This window comes from Trichoplusia ni, chromosome 9, assembly GCF_003590095.1.
Source record: "Trichoplusia ni isolate ovarian cell line Hi5 chromosome 9, tn1, whole genome shotgun sequence".
Classification (NCBI taxonomy): Eukaryota; Metazoa; Arthropoda; class Insecta; order Lepidoptera; family Noctuidae; genus Trichoplusia; species Trichoplusia ni.
The window spans coordinates 11,765,192-11,784,072 of NC_039486.1; the positions used below are offsets into that span (position 1 = coordinate 11,765,192).

Consider the following 18,881-nt stretch of genomic DNA (forward strand, 5'->3'; position numbering starts at 1 on the left):
AGCCATTAATAAAATAAATGGGATAGAAAATCAAGGAGTTTTTATTCAGTAATTTTAGATCTTATTTCATAATTAATTCTCACATACCCCACTTTTGCACATTTGGGGCCACGTGCATTTGTAAGTGGGTATATGTAACCTACTACTTCAACACTTGTCTTTAGGAAATAAGGGCAAATTTTTTAATGAAGCAGCTTTAAAAAGCGATCATAATTTTTCGAATGCAGGGATAAGAGTTGTATGTTCTTTTGTGCGCTACATGTTCACCTAGTCCATATCCCTTTGTGTACCATTCAACCGGTAAATGGCTCCCACTTAAAAAACCTTCCCAATGAACGCCGTCGTTTGTTAAATCGTAAACTCAAACAGCTATAATTTTACGGCCCTAAAGTTTAACGGACGCAATTTTCAAGTGCTTTGCCCCTTAACTATATAATATTATGGAAGATTCTCTAAGTAAACGGCAATTTCTGAAGTACATGATTGAATAAAATTTTACTTTTCTTTTTAGGAAGGGCATCCTATTGATTTGAGATTCGAATGATTGTAAAAAGAATCGTTGTCCAATTCAAGCATGCGTACAAAATATTTAAAAATCGAAGTATCGAAATAAAGCATTTTTTTATTATTATCTTGTCCCTAAAATCTTATGACAGTGTCCTACTTGTTGATGTATTCAGCAGGTACAGACTATTTATAGATTGGGACATCTCAAGTGCTATGCTGACTCGCCACAGACGTTTTGTAGAAATAGGCTAAAGAAAACCAATCGGTCGACTTTCAATTAAATTTAATCACGAAATTTAACTGTCACCTAAACGATTATTTTTCAGAACGATTATATTTCCAAGCATTCAAATCTCAAATCAAAAAGATTCCTAAAAAGAAAATTAAAATTCATTTGTTTTCCAACAACAAACATTTTGTCAGACGTATAGTGTATCGTTGCTCTACCTCGATCTTCATTTATAGTATTTGCTAATACAGTGGCAAGAGAAATGCATAGCATTCGTCTTGGAAGATTTCAGCTGTTGAACCAATACGGTTCATGAACAGACGTTTCGTTTTCACTCTTTGGCTACCCTAAGAATATGCTCAGACTTAAATTGAATCGTTCAGAAACTTTCCGCTGTGAGTTCCGGTCAGAAAGCTCACCATTTTGCGGTACAGTCTGATACAGGCTTTTAAAAAGGCCCTTAATGTGTAAATATAATTGACACAGTCACATTAGGGTTGTATTTGACAGGTAAGCCAACAAACTTTGGCTGTATGTTAAATTTGGACGAGACCTTTTCACCGAGTCAATATTGTCTGGAAATTTTTGCATTTAACTTGCACATGTGAGATAAAACAAATAATGTGAGTAAAAAAAAAACAGCAAACTGCTTTGCAGTTTGGCGATTTTTTATGTAATTTTCAAACTTTTTAATAAATAAATAAAAAAAATATAAAAAATTATATTCACATGTATGAATTAATATTTATGAATACTCACTACATAGGAATGTACAAGTATGTATGTATGTATGTATATGATAATTTACTAAAAATATGATTTGATCCGGTTTGGTCCAAAACTAATCGAGCGGTCGAGATAAATGTACCTTATGTATCACAAGTGTACATGAAAGTTCAAATAAATAAATGTAATAAATAGTTATATTATATAACATTGTATTGAATGTTATGTTGTAAAAAGTGTATTGACATCATAGTTTTAATAATGAGCAATTCAAAACCCCATATGACTTATTAACAACTGATTAGGTCTATTAATTAAAATATAATTATACTAACGAAATATACCTACATAAAAATGCTATCTACATAATATCATTTTCATTTAAAAATATTAAGTAAATTCAAAATGAATTTTAAGAATAACAATAACGAATTCAAAAATATCTCAAACGCATTCGAAAATGGCGCCTGACAGCTACATTTAAAAAGTTAGCAGTGTCGGTAACATTAGCGAGAATGCCGAGCTCAGCATAAATGTTTAAGCAAACGTCTTATCATGCAAATGTAAGGAGAAAAGTTTTATGACTTGTTTTTTGTTTCCATAGATAACTTGATTTGTTTACAAGTTTCATTGTAGTGGAGATAAAAATATTGTTTGGCCCTAATGTAAAAATGTGGTAATGGACTAATGTTGGTGTTTTAATAGAATTTCATTTAAACTGACGAAAAAATACATCTTAATCATGATAATTGGACAGGTTTGATTTTTTCATGCATAATTCCTAACCAGCTACTGACTAATAATCGTCTAAAAAAATGTACTGTATTTAAGAAAACCAAAAAACCTTATCGAGCTCTTTCAATCACTGCACAAAGGAGTAAACTCATCTTGGCACCTATTCCTAGCATGACCCAGCTGACCTGACTTCAACTCGGTACAAGCCTTCGTACAACCCTTACCAAGCACGCTGACGTCACAACCAAACTTAAAAATACTACATAACGTTATCACATAATACATCATCAATATAAATCCTCGCGTCTTCACAAGTAAAACTAATAAGCGTAAAAGTTTACTTGATAAGTGTCATCATCAATCATACAACTCCTGTCCCACGGTCATTGACCCATCCCTAAGCGTAATATTATATACTTATCTCAAATCACAGGGGTGTAAAACAGTAAAACCTACTTGGTTACAAGTTTGCATAGAAACAAGAACTGTTTATATTTTAACGAGCGCTAAAATCGATCGTTTTACTTAGATGTATGGGATTGACAGGTTTCCGTGACATGTGACATGTCAATTTAATGCATTTGAGCGATTTCTTAATTGTTAGCAGAAATGTAACTTCTCCACAGGCGCGAAGGAAGTGGTGAACAATATTATGCATATTACTAAAGTTTAGAAACAGCAATTGCTGACGAACATTGTTCAATGTTGCCTTCGAACTTCAAATTGCACCAATTATTAATTTGACAAGTCTGTCGTATTCTGAATACGAATTATGAAGTTAACAGGAACAAGGTACAAATTAAGACTTTTCTAGAGGTATAACTGTATTCGTTATTGATTGGTAATTACTGAACTTCATCTTAAGAGTTAACAAAATAATATTTTAAGAAACTAAGTATCAGTAATAGGAGTCGCTCTCTATTGATGGTAGTAGGTAAATTTAATTGGGAAGACTTTAAGGTATTTATTTTATTATTTATTCAATTTTTTTTTTACAAAAATGTCAATATCTCGCTAAACTGTAAAAGTTTGTTGGAGAAATTAGCGCTCTTAAAACTAAATAATAGTGCTATATGCCCACGTACGTCATACAACTTTTTTGATTAATTGAGATATTTATAATATATGCTAGTTTGAACCAAAAATAGCAGCTAGGAGATACAAGGCAATGAAAATAATTTAATAAAACGATGCAAAACCAGCGAAAAGCCATCGCTTGAAAATATTCGATAAGGTAATAAAATTTTGTTTTAACAATGGAACTTGCGGAATTTGATCTAAATCAAAATACTTTCTGACAAAGACTTGAAAGAATTTGATTGGTTTATTTTCATGTTTAAGAATATTATTTTAGATATACCTATATATAACTTTATTTGACTATCCAACAGGGTTTTTGTCAAAGTACATACATAATATGTATTGTAATAACGTAAGAACTTTTAACTATTTCTATAATATTTATTAATGTTTTAGTGATAGTCGTATCTAAGGCATCTGTAAGAATTGTATGTAGTATTTTTTAAAACTCTTTCAGATGGTCATTAGTGTTTAAGTTCACTAAGCTGTTGTAAAAATAATTACTATAAAGAAACCTTATATCTATTGTGGTATTTCGGTAATTTTGTTGTCAATTTTACTAATAACAGACACTCAACAAAAACAAAAGAGAATACATTAAAAAAAACATCTGTTTCGAATTCTAAATCAAGGCAAAGCCAGAATATGTTACAAAAAAAAAGAATTCTTCCACTTCCACTCTTCGTGACGTCACCATGATTCAAAGTGCACTCAACTAACACGTCCGGCTGTGTATCGTAGAGCACTTTGCAAATACACGTACCTACATACATACACGGTATATACAACATACAGTACACAATGATAGAATGTTTCTATCTCTCTCAGTACTGTGTGACATTGAGTAACTTTCTCTATCACACAGTGGTTAGGTTTAATTTTGATTCATTCAGGTCTCATACGAAATTTGATTATTAATTAAGTGTTAATGAGTTTTTGAATCAATTTATGACTTAAATTCCAGATTTATAAGTCTAAGTAGCATTAGGGACTTTAAATACATTACATTACTGCTATAAATACAGAAAAAATTTAATTGCCTTTCAGATAATGCAAAAGTAACAGCCACTTTCCATAAAAGTTTAAAGTCAATTTACATAACCATTTAAGGAGACTGCGTTTATCATCCAAGTGAATTTTCCACTACAACCTACATCACATATATTGGTTGTCGAAAACGAAAAGCGAACGAAAGCAAGTTTTGTATAACTAAACGAGCAACTACATTGAAAAACATTCTAGCGACGCGATAAACCATCGTTAAAGTACCGAACACCAAGTTTTAAAGGAAAGCGTTAAGAAACTAGTAGGAAAATAGACTTGGTATGCTCCATAGAAGCCTTAGGCGTTAGTTTGGCACGGTCAACCTACCACGACCTCTAAAAGAAACATCATCGTAATTGTGGAAAAGAGAGCGCGCTATACACCGTGTCGTGCCATCTCGCTTCCACACTTGCGATAATATCGCCTACGTCAAGTGGTGACGGCCCCAGTTTCTTTTCAAAATCTTCTCGAAGTTTCGTTTTCTTAATACTTACAGTACCATGCTTGTCGTCATTCAGTCTAACGACGCTATTTGAGTGAAAGTACTTTTTGACACATATGTCTTTGTGAAATGGCTCGGAGATTTCCGCAAGCGATTTCAGCTGTGTTGTGTTGACTTTGGCCTTTGAGGTTTAGTTACAAAGTAAAATATTATGTAAAAGACTGGTGAGATGAGCGATGAAGAAATGCGGGAAAAGGGTTCATCTATAAAAGGAGTTTATTAAATCTATGTATGATAACAAATTATAAGTGTCCTAGCAGTAGGTAAAGACCTCTAAGTCTCTTACAGATAATAATTAAGCATTGATAAGCTTTAATTAGACTGCACGGATAGCCGAGTGATTGAGGTCCCAAACGTAAGGTGCGCGTCGTGTCGTGGTTTGGATCCCCACGTAGGACAAGCATTTGTGTGATTCACGAATGGTTGTCATGACTCCGGGTGTCCTTGTGCACGTGATTTATATGTATATGTGTTTGTGAACGCTCCGTAATACAAGGATTAAATACCTTGCAGGAGGCGTTTTTAAAAATGAAAGAAAATAAAAATAATTTTCCCAAAAATAGGTAATCCCTCTACAAAAAGGTCAAGAATGGAAGACTTCAATAGGATAGTTCCGCTTTTATCACTGGCTTCAAAGCGCGTATCGTTTTGGTAACATTGTTTCGTAATTAATTATTTTAATTTACTACCTTTGACGTGCGAGAGCGGAGTGAACGTTTTCCTCATGTTTCGTTTGTTTTCCTTAAGCCCGTCTTAGTGGGGTAACTCATGCTACTCAAGCTGTATCCGCTTTCATCTTTCTTGTCCATGTGAGAAATGGGTCTAACTGCCCATGATATGGGATACTGTACTGCCCATAATGAGTTGTTGGTTTGAGGTCTGAGCAAACGTTACCCGTTAAGTATGATATTTAGGAAAATCCGTCGAAAGTCGAAGCGAACATTGTTTGGAAAAGATGAAGAAGTCCATTATCCGATTCATATTGTACGCATTTGTTTAAGTGTAATGGGCTACGTGGAATCACACTCAAAGTCATTATTAACATCTGTTAAGCCTAAATAGGGCTTAAGCATAAGAGACATGTGTCAAATTATATTAGACACGTTCGTTTAATGAGTGCGGTTAGCCAAAAGACTTTGACATTTGTCTAAGAGCGTACCTAGTCATTTGTCTCCAGTCTCTAAATTAGATTCCAAGCGAAAGTACCTTCGTTGACACAAAATTCAACATCAAGCGAAATAAGTAATTTCTAAACGAATGAACGATGGTTCATATAAAAATGTTTGGATTAATACGTTCGGGATTATTCCGATACCGAAGACACATCTAACAGTATTATTAAAATCGTAAACGAAATGTCACACGTTTGATCTGGAACCTCAAAAGCGAAAGGTCGTAAGTCTTTTCGAATTGGTTCGTCCTTATGTCTTTGTAGAATTGAGTTTTGATATGTGGAAATGTGTGCGGTGATCCCGAACTTATTTTGGGACGAAAATTACGAAGCCCCTTGATTACGAGCTGTATCAGGTAGAATGAGTGACGTCACGTCGTTTGATACTTCTCTCCGATCACGTTTTGTTAACGACTGGACGAAAATAAGGTTTTAATGTGTTCAGTATTTTTTTATTTATTTGTGTACGTGTGGAACATTTTGCTGGCTGAAAATGTTTTACATTGCTATTTCGTTTTGTAAAATATAATGCGAAGGTAGTTTTGGGATAAGCTTAGTACTTACTTTTGCTGATTGCTTTAACTTGCTATGATATTAAACGCTAATGCTGTGGGAAAACTTGAGGTAAAGCCTCGGTAAGTACTATAACGATATTAGAAGTAAGTCGATTAGGAATGACGATGGTAAATTTCTTTTTGGGAAATAAGTTTTGATGGAGTTTTAGTCAATATTTACGAGAAGATAAATACTAATCCTTTTATATTCATTACTTTTTATGGTATCAACATTGTTAAAAGGTGAATATTCTGGTTGTAGCTGATTGGTTAGTATAAAATTATGTATAATCTTAATTACCACATTATTAGCCCTGTTGACTTCTTCTGTAAGTGTGGACGGTACTTTTAGCTACTCATACGCAAAGACTAAAACGGGACCCTATTAGTTAGGATCCGCTGTCTAAGTCCGTCTGTCAACCGTAATAGGTAGTGGGTTGAAATTTTCAGAAATGATATTCTACTGCACCCACCGTATCCGATTCATTCCTTTGTTCCAGATTTCTTGCAACTATATCAAAATGCAAATTTGTGGACACCGAGCATTTCACGAATCAATATTTTCTGGTTTGAATTTGAAATATCACATGATCGCATAATCATCGTTCCTTTCGTGGAAATCAATCAGGCTATTTCACTAAAATCTGATATTGACTGTGTATTGTAAATGACATAGCTTTGACGTTCAGACATGTTTGTCAGGCCATTAATTATGTTGATACTACACCGATCTGACGCATAGACGCTGCGGCAATACTATGAATTGGCAAATATATAATCACTTATAAACGTGTAGTGTAACTATTTCTGTGTTATGAAATCTACGGATGCCGGCTTTATACATACTTTAAGATCTAAAATAATTGTTTTTTAGTAGTTGATCCCAATTATCTTCTTTTCGAAAAATTTTCAAACTATTTTGATTATTAGTGTTTTAATATCCAGGCGGTGTACCGTCACTGTTATGTTTTTTTAAGACATGGTATATTTATGGCTGATATAACAAAAATATTAACAATAAAGGGGAAGGTTAAGCATCTTTGTTAATGTCTTTAATTTGGGAGTCAAAATAAATTTGTCACGTTATTATTTGTTCACATTTTGTTTACTAAAATCTGTGAAAGTACCGAATCTGTTTAAACACATCGTAAATATTTTTTGCGAAAGTATTATCGAGCGAATGTCTGTAAAAATTGATGGCTGTCATCACACCCACCTAACTGACCATAATGGGCGCATATTGGCCATAATATTTACATAAAATAATATAACGCGATGTACTTAATGATACTATATAGGGTGATATCAAATATTTATATTGTTACTAGCGACAGATCGTGGCTTTGCCCGCATGAGTGAAGTTGATTGATACAAAGACTATGTTACTTTTATTCCTCGTTAAGTATTTTTCGCCTGAAAATGTAACAAACTTACATTCACATTTATAATATTATATCTATACTAATATATAAAGCTGAAGAGTTTGTTTGTTTGTTTGAACGCGCTTAACTCAAGAGCTTCTGGTTCAAATTGAAAAAATATTTTTGTGTTGAATAGACCATTCACCGAGGAAGGTTTTAGGCTGTATACCATCACGCTGCGACTAATAGAAGCGAAGATACAATGGAAAATGTGCAAAAAACAGGGAACTAAGTATCCATTTTAAAATCGGTTTATCGGTTTCGGGCGGGATTAACACAAACATTGTGTTACAAGAATAATAAATACCCCTACATTTCCAAAATTATAAATTTCATACGACGATTATCGTATGTGTATCATGGCGCACAAAATAACCTAAATTGTTTTCGTAACGAGAAACTTCTGACAACATGTGTATGTTTCCACGGAAGCAACAAAACTATGTCGATAGTTTGTATCAAACGATGTATTCTAAAACACTTTATATTCCGGTAAAATACCAACTTTCCACGTGTTTGGTTCAACTTATTTTAATTTTGTTGTACATGTTCGGTGAAGTTTAAAAACAGTTGTTATCACGATGCAAGAAGGTTGTATTTTCTAAGTTTTATGTAAAAGTTGTTTTGCTGACAATACCGAACAACGAAAAGAGTTGTAGTTTTAAATATCTAAACGGCATTTCTTGGCTCATTTAGAGATATTTCTGGTCTATCACTTTCAATGGAGGTCACTTTTCATTTCGCCAAACAAAAAGCCTTCCTATTAGTCTTCGCTGAAACCCTTTATATTTTCCTCTTCGTCTTATTTTGTAGAGATAGCTAGCCCTCGGTCGTACCTAATCATTTAGGGTCGGCATTTTTCTTCTATTCATTCTTTGCCACTTACCTACGTCATCTCAATGTCGCTCTCTACTTGCATTCAATAAATCTATCCATCGTTTGTAACTATCTTTTAAACACATTAAAAAATCATAACAAGCCCTGAATTAAAACAAATTTGTTTAAAAATTTACGCTTTTATTGATGACCATAATCAGCGCTACATTTAGCGTACTTACATTAATTTAAATCAGTTGAAAATCAATATTAATTATAATATCAATATATTACTGAAATAATGAACGAATGAATGAGCATTATTGGTTAAGTGTCATTTTGAAATGACCTGCATTGTATAAGCTTAATTATTCACTCACACCTGCCTATACTCGTTCAGTGCCGTGACACCTTGATGTATAGGATCATTATGCTACTCACTTGGCTATTAAAAGGTAATAATAATTTAATAACACTACATGGAGTCAGTGAAGCGATTTAACAAAGAATTTAATTACCTGCGCTAAAAAGACCTAGCTATCTGAGTGTAAATGAACTACATTAATACAGTCTTCATGGATCTTGAGATTAGCCTCTAAAATATCACAAATATTCCTCTTGATAATACTTATTACAAAAGATTAGCCGAAAAACATTTCTTCCAACAAAGGTAACAAGCTTAACCCGTAAAACAAACCAAAAAGTTTCCATCACATAAAGTGCTAAAACAATCTCATTTCAAACAACTCACAGAGAGAGATGTAAGAATTTTAAAACTAAAGTGCTACGCTCCTACTTAAACGACACGTTTCAACAAGGTTCCGAGTTTTAAAGATTGCAATCGTGCAGCTGGCCTCTTAACCAAGTGACGGTCATTGTGAAAACGGTTGGCACTACGCCCAGTCAGCCAACTTGACAAGACGTCGCGCGCAAGTTCAAATTTTGAATACGAAATTGTTGAACGGAATTGTAAATTTTACTTTCGAGATTTTAAAATAAATTATGCATTCGTATTTTGAACGCGTGGAAAATACAGACCTGTATTATAGAACGCTATCCTTTGTTCCACATTTGAAATGCTCCCGTGGATGCGTCCAGTACAGTAATTAGGCTATAAATAACCGGTGTTTGTTGTTAAATATACCTACAATTATTAAGGACGCCCACTACTGCTCTTTATTTTCTATTAGTGAGCAAATCGAGATTTTTAATTTCATATTATCTATTGAAATACCCTGGACTCAGTTCCCGCAGTTTTACAATAGAGGATATCAATGAAAATTATGAATTCAGATTCCGAACCTGTGTAAATATAGCTGCAGTTATGTTTAAAAAATTGATTGTTTTTGTTCCCAATTGATTTAAATACTCAATAGTTTATTATTTTTACCATAATGTATAGAAAATATCGTTACTTTGTGTACATTTTTAATGAATGCCATTCAAATAGTTTGTATAAATTGCGTCATAAATCGTTCCGAAAAAGGCAATTTATTTAAAAAAACAGGAATGAAACGCAGAGCTCCAATAATATTTATTAAAGTTTGGTATCGTTTGTCCTTGTGAAAAATGCTGGCCTCTCAAACTTTGCACAAAAATTATAACTTCATTTATATACTTCGAATATAATCTTGAACATTTATTTCCGAATTTTTAACGCTCTTTCTTGTTAAAGATTAAGGCTGTTATTAGAACGTATGAAAATGGGGAAGACATTTTAAAATCGAAAACGATCCCACGGAAACATAAAATCGGAATAAAAAGTATCCTATGTGTTCATCCTGGTATTAAACTATCGGTATACCAAATTTCGTGTAAATCCATTGTGTTTTTTATAATACTAGTAATGCTAGTAATTACTAGTGGGGCACCGCCGATAAATACGCGCGAGTATACCGTTACATCTATACTTCTATACTAATATATAAAGCTGAAGAGTTTGTTTGTTTGTTTGTACGCGCTAATCTCAGGAACTACTGGTTTAAATTGAAAAAATCTTTTTGTGTTGAATAGACCATTCATCGAGTAAGGTTTTAAGCTATATACTATCAGGCTGCAACTAAAAGGAGCGAAGATACAATGGAAAATGTGGAAAAAACAAGGAAAATTATTCGTCTTCGAGGGCTTCCGTTCAAAAATTCCTAACTTATATATTCTAACCACGCGGACGAAGTCGCGGGTAACAGCTAGTTATTTAATAAATCCATTGATATTTTTGCGTTAAAGAGGAACCAACATTCATATACAAACTCTCGCGTTTGTAATATTAGCAGGAATTGTACTTTTCATAACGAGAGTAAAACTGGTGACTTTGGAGCACGTAAATCCTGTGCTCCTTCAACAAGGTTGTGATGCATTTTAATAAAACCTCTGCCTAATAAAAGCTTCTCATACAACGGTTGTACAAAATGCAGTTCCACGGAATTCTTACATGAAAAATGTTCAGCGGAAAGACAACAATGTTGAATTAAGTTTTTAAATATGGTGGTCCTTTGTTATTTTTAGGGTTCCGTACGTCTGAATACAAAAACGGAACCCTCATAGGATCACTCGTGTGTCTGTCCGTCCGTCGCTTACAGTCAATTATCTCCGAATCTATTAAACCGATTAAGTAGAAATTTGGTACACATATCAATTCCTGTGACCCAAACACAGAAGTGTGACGTGAGCAGGTGAAATCTGTATATGGGGGGTCATTTTTGGGGGGGAAGTGGAAAATTAAAAAAAAAAACTGAAAACTGCATCGTGTGGCACATCAAATGAAAGGTCTTGTTGAGAAGATCTTAAATGTATTTTTTTGTAATTTTAAAATAAATCGTTTCCAAGTTATTCAAGAAAATAGACGAAAATTGACCATTCCCCCCCACTTATCTCCGAAACTACTGAACCTAAAATTTTGAAAAAAATACAGATATTAGTTTTCTCCTTATAGATTATAGGAAAACCTATAAGAAGTCCATGATATTAAAATAACATGGTAAATCACTCAATATTGTGCGTACCAACTTACATTTGCAGGTGGAATGTGTGGGAGAAAATATTTTTTAACTCCAAAACATGATAGGTAACATCGTACGAAACCCTCTTCACGCGAGTTCGACTCGCACTTGTCCCCTTTTTTTCAAATTTAATATTTCGGTTTATACCGGCTGCATTGTTATGGAAGAACTTAATTCTAAATAGGTGATTAAATGAAGGTTTACTATGTAAAGAACCTGGCGGTTGGACAGGGTTCTGATAATCAAGAAAATTAAATATTTTATTTAGTTACTTTGACGCGGTATATTAAGTGGTATATTTTTTTTACTCTCTGATAGGCTGGCGAAATGGTTTCTGGATAAAATGTAGAAATGACAGATTTGTAGGAAAGTTAAGTCATGACGGACAGAAATGGAGAAATATTCTTATCAACGAGAACATTTTTTTTTCTTTCTTTGAAATTTTACTCACATTAATGTGTTATGGGTATTTGGAAATAACATTTATTTTCAAAAAGTCACGTGACTTAAACTACTCGCTTTACATTTGAGCAATCCGATTAACTTAAACGATTATGCAAATGTCATTTTATTTCATGTTGATCTGAAATATAATTGATTAACAGAGTAGTATTCCCATTCGCTACTGTGTGGCATCGCGAATTTTTTCAGAGAATAAAAAAAAAAGTTTTTTAGTCTATGGCAACTCACAACTAAACGTCACTTTCTTTTTTCGCGACTTAACGGCATCGTGGTGATTTTGTTAATTACACTTTAATTACGTTATTTAAATAGTTTTTGGCATATTTCAAGTCGAAAAAGTATTGCCAAGTGATACAAAAGCCTTGAAAATACTGGCCAAGATGTTTAAAAGTGATCTTCGAGACTATAAAGGCGCTGCGGAGTTAATGCAGGATGCGTGTACGCAGCCCTTGCCCTAGGTTCATCGCCGTGGGATGGAAACCCAAATTACGGAATATAAACGATGGAACACTGACCCATAACCTCAAAGAGGGGGGCCAACAGGTGAGGTTTTCTCTGATTTTAGGTTCAGCGAACAAGGACGCAAATATGATGTGAGATGATGCGAAATACTAAAAACATGCATGAACCGAGCGGGTCCGAGAGACTTTAGCTCGAAGATCGGGCACTTCGCGAGACGTCGTAGCTCTGATAAACCCTACTGCAAAGTTCGGGACGCGAGCCCGCAACTTTGATAGTACACAAAACAACATGCATTACGTATAACCGAGCTAGTACGCGATGCTCCACGCTCGATGTTAAATTGTGGGCGCCCCCAAATTACGGAATATAAACGATGGAACACTGACCCATAACCTCAAAGAGGGGGGCCAACAGGTGAGGTTTTCTCTGATTTTAGGTTCAGTGAACAAGGACACAAATATGATGTAAGATGATGCGAAGTACTAAAGACATGCATGAACCGAGCGGGTACGAGAGACTCTAGCTCGAAGATCGGGCTCTTCGCGAGACGTCGTAGCTCTGATAAACCCTACTGCAAAGTTCGGGACGCGAGCCCGCAATTTTGACAGTACACAAACAACATGCATTACTACAAAGTTCGGGACGCGAGCCCGCAACTTTGATGGTACACAAACAACATGCATTACTACAAAGTTCGGGACGCGAGCCCGCAACTTTGATGTTACACAAAGAACATGCATTACTACAAAGTTCGGGACGCGAGCCCGCAACTTTGATAGAACAACATGCATTAAGTATAACCGAGCTTGTACGCGAGACAGCTCGAAGATCAAAACTTCGTACGAGATACGACAGTTTTGATGAAGAACATACTATGTTCACTGGTTCTCACAGTCCACAACAAGAACCAATGGTGACACTCTTCGAGGTGGATTCGAGGCTCAAGATAGAAACAAGACCAATGCACCTATCAAGAATGTATAACAAAAGTTATAACCGAATACCACCTCTAAACCTAAGCAAGGACTGTGGAAAACATAAGTGGTCCGGCATCAAACCAAAGTGCTAGCACAGCAAGGTGGACCCAAGAGTGGTATGATACAACTGTGACACCCTCGCTGAACAGGACACAGGAAGGGTGGCCCCGAGAGGGTACACCATGCCATGCATCCAGCAGGCAATTGTCAACCAGGTATATGTAATATATCTAACTGTCTTTCATGTTGTGAACATACCACCACTAATGTACCTTAAAATACTTGAACATAACATTGTTTACATAAACAATATACATATAAATGAAATCAACAATATGTGTCAGACCATCAATAACTCATGAGTTAGGGGCTGTACAAATATGCACTCACAGTAAAAAATTCTATCTATATACATATATGTCTAAAGATTTAATATTCTTAAGACCACCAAACTCAACGGACAGATCAGATTTGTTCTTAACTGAAAACCAAAAATATATATAGAAAAATATTATAGTTTTCAAATTGTGGATATGGGAACCTTGGACCATCAATATCACATGTCTTGCACAGTCTTAAGATAAAACTGATTCCTTAGGTTCAATAACACCTAAACTCAGAAAAATTAATCCGCTTTGAGTTTAAAAATGTCATATAAATTTACTGCAATTCCATGTAGTCCATGTACGGCACCCACAGTCCTTACAGACTAGAAATTTAACAAACTGTTGTCTGAATGACCACCCATTGGTTAGAATCAGTATAAATGTCTGGCTGACAGAGGGGCTACACTCACATTTATCTAAATGATTTTCCCTCATTGTTAACTATGATTAAAGTATATTAGTGCACTAAATACTTTAGGTATACTATGAATAGAGACTAGTTAACATCAGAAATACAGCAAGAATGCAACTCCTATAGAGATACTAAATATCAATGATATTAAACATTGCCCAATCAGCAAATTGGCAAGGTTGTTGGGAACCTTCTGTGAACCTGCCCAAGAGGTTATGTTCAAACACACACAAAAAAATAATAGAACAAGTTAAGTACTTAGCCTTGTTGCATAACAATAGCAATCTTGATGCTGTCAACTGACCTAAGATGGGGCCCCATTACATAATCCGAAACTATAAGAACATTATAGAAAATGTATACTAGAACTAGTTTCTAAAGCTTTTCTAATAGAATGGTGACACATTGTAATGGCGAAAACAATTGTAGTGTGGTGCCTTGTTTAGAATGATGACTTGCATTTAATACATCAATTAGAACATAATATTAACTGGATTAAAACACATTGCAAGATTATACAGCCAGAGTAACATGGCTGCAAATACATAAGTAAGATAAATAGTGCTCAGTTCCACATGTAAGTCAACGAAAAAACCATACTTGTTTCGTTATCAATAGATTTTGGGCCCCACAAGTTTATCTATAGCAATAAAAACAATGTGACACACACATCTCTAAGAAGTGAGGCACCCAATAACATTAATGCTACTAAACACTAAATGTATATGCATCAATACTTAGTGGACATGAATATGTTTTTTAAGCATTCCCAACATTTGTTTACCTTACTAAATGTTTCAGAATATTAATAATGACAAAGCAAAAAGTCACTAAGTTCTTATTCACCCAACTTTGGGATTTTTAACCGACAACACACACTGAGCAGACTAGGTGCCCTGACAAAAAGCATCTCTTAGGGGAAGCAGTTAGAAGCCAACGTTAGATAGCTCATTAACCATCATGTTACCATCTGTGTCAACAAAGCAGTAACCGGGATCCTATTTTGATCTTCACCCTTATTAATTAGGAAACATTAATAGAAAGTTTAGAGAATGGAGCTAGCTTCAAAACCCTAAATTTCCACAAATCAGCATTGACTCTAAAGATGGGAGAGGAATTAGGTATGGATAACAAAGGATTTCTGAGAGGCTTACTCAGATTGAGATTTGCCTGTATTACAGAAAGCCAGAACCCATATTTTGTATTGAACCAGCTAACTCATCTGCTAGCTGCCTCAAAACACAATATTATAAACATATTGCTTATCGGTTAAGAAAGTATAGATGGTTATTAAATAGAACTTGCAACAACTGGTTGCAAGCAACATGATGACAAAATAGGCTAGAACATAATTATATGGCACAGGAATAACTCTGTTGACAATAGACACAAACATACATATATTATGTTAATGATACATACAATACACCTGTATCTGAAGACACAGAATTATTTAGTTATTTATTTGAACCAAGACACAAACATCTTCTAACTCCTAGCTTGGATAGCTGCTCAATGGGTACTAGCCGCCCTCTCATACATTAAACTAAATAACATAGCCCATGTCACACCCTGACAATTAATAAGATGAGAATTGTGATAACCAACCTTACTCTCAGTAAAAAAGGAAAGGAACCATAATGTACTTTTTACTTTTAAGATCATAAATTATGGCTAACTTCTAAGATTTAAAGATCCTTGTAGCCTTAACCAATACCTGAAATAAGTTAACTTTACCATATTAAAAGTTTTACCCTTGGCCTTCAAAACAGTTAATCAGGTATCAAATTTATACCTGCTGACAGCTGTATCCCACACTCCAGCAGTACATCTGCAAGAGCAGCAGGAATGCTCTTGAGTTTAATCAGGGAAAAAGGTGGTTTGGTTGTAGGTTCTACTACCTTTGCAAGGCCTTATAGCTCATGTCTTAGGAACCGACAACTGCAGTGACAAAAATTTTAATTTAATTTTAATCATAATTGAGTGACTTACAAACTGCAACTGACAGTAAATGGAATATATCATTATCATCTTGTTATTTCTTATTAATAGCTTATAAATAAGAAATACTTGCAGTACCTTAAATACTCTTATTATTACTGCGCTAAAAAAGAGCAAAAATTAGTAACTAATTATCTAATTTTATGGCAAAATTAAAACAATATGAAGAAAATCTGTATTACTAAAAAAATCATAATTACATTGTAAATAATTATCAAATTGTTTGACACAATTAACACAATGTGTAGAAAATTTGTTACTAAAAATTTATTGTTACATTGTTAATAATGAATAATTAATTATCAAACTGTACACAATATCACTATGTATTGGAAATGTGTCTTACTCAAAATCCATAGTTACATTGTTAAAAGCTAATGGTTAAGTATCAAATTGCACAAGGTGCAGGAAATTTGTATGACTTAAAAAAAGTCATAGTTACATTGATGTCAAAAAGAGCACAAATTGGTAATTAATAGTCAATCATGAAATTGGTGGACACAGTCTCCACAATATGTGGAACAATTGATAAAGATATATTTATTTGCATAAACATGTGTAACATAACATCAAATTTGTTCATTGTTCCACTTAAAAACTCATATTACATTAATCTCAGTAATAGAACAAAGATAAAGAAGTATTTATTTGCCTAAAACATGTATTAAACATTTTTTGATGTGGTGAAAATATAAGGACAATATATGCATCAACATGTTCTGCCCTTTTGGCTTACAAATTTGGCATTAAGAAAAATTTGTTAATTACTACAGACTAAAAAATGAAAATTAATAGTTGATCAATAATCAATGTGTATGACAGAATATATGTATTAAACATTTTTTGATGTGGTGAAAATATAAGGACAATATATGCATCAACATGTTCTGCCCTTTTGGCTTACAAATTTGGCATTTAGAAAAATTTGTTAATTACTACAGACTAATTTTATAAAAAATGAAAATTAATAGTTGATCAATAATCAATGTGTATGACAGAATATATGTATTAAACATTTTTTAATGTGGTGAAAATATAAGGACAATATATGCATCAACATGTTCTGCCCTTTTGGCTTACAAATTTGGCATTTAGAAAAATTTGTTAATTACTACAGACTAATTTTATAAAAAATGGAAATTAATAGTTGATCAATAATCAATGTGTATGACAGAATATATGGATAAAAACAAATATAGATACTAATATTAGGATAATATGCCACTATAAATAGATATCTTAATAATTATAAAGCCTTAACCGTTATTCATCATATCCAGGCTTATAAGATGTACCCATTATGCCTCAATCTCTGAACAACTACTCTGTTAATCAATTATATTTCAGATCAACATGAAATAAAATTGAGGATTGGATTAACTTACCTAAGTGACATCCAATCGTAATTTTATGAAGGTTGATCTGAAATATAATCACCCACCGCAACCCCAGCATCAATAGCTGAACCCTGGCATAATGGGACCCACAAAATCATGGTTAGCTCTAAATCAGTGACGTTTAGTTGTGAGTTGCCATAGACTAAAAAACTTTTTTTTTTATTCTCTGAAAAAATTCGCGATGCCACACAGTAGCGAATGGGAATACTACTCTGTTAATCAATTATATTTCAGATCAACCTTCATAAAATTACGATTGGATGTCACTTAGGTAAGTTAATCCAATCCTCAACTAGTCCTCAGAGGCAGGTGCTTTCAATTTCCACAAGACATTGTACGTAATAGCTCATTATACAATACTATTATTAGATAGCATACGGGTTCCGTAGCATTTCAATTTAGAATAATGTCATAGAAATGTCTGAAGTGATTATTTTGTATGAGACAAGAGGTGTTTGTTCTATTTGAGATTTTATTGTGATACATTAATACTATATTCAGACAACATTTGTTTTTTGTTCGGCCTAAAAAAAACTGAAATTGATTGAACTGAAAAAAACAAATTCTATCCTTTTATTTATCTTTGAAATTACTTTAACTGAAGAAACTGGTTTGCCATGTTTACAATTTTATTAGGTATTCATTTAAAATTTCAAACTCATTTTTAAGCTTAAGGACATAGACCATTGACCTATCATGCCTTGAACAAAAATATAAAAATAGAACGTCTATTTTAAGAACAAAAAAAGCAATAAATAAAATTTAAAAAGTATTTTCCGAACTTTCGTAAGAAGCATCGAGAGTTATCCAAAGTTGAATCCAGTTCAAGATTTATAGGCCGACGACATACGAACGGTGTTTAATGTCCCACTTGGGACATTCGCGGGTCAACTTTCGTCCCGATTTATCAACACTTACAAGTCAAGGCCGATTATAACGGCTGAACTAAGTTTCTCTTTTTAAAAGTAGGTTTATTTAAATAAACTCGAGAATGCTCAAC

At 33.7% G+C, this 18,881-nt stretch overlaps 1 protein-coding gene across 1 annotated transcript in view; it reads right to left on the reverse strand.

Moving 5' to 3' along the window:
* The window catches only part of LOC113497315 (neuropeptide CCHamide-1 receptor-like), a 193,934-nt gene that overhangs the window by 77,010 nt on the left and 98,043 nt on the right, over positions 1-18,881 (reverse strand). The gene's annotated exons all lie outside the window — the stretch shown is intronic.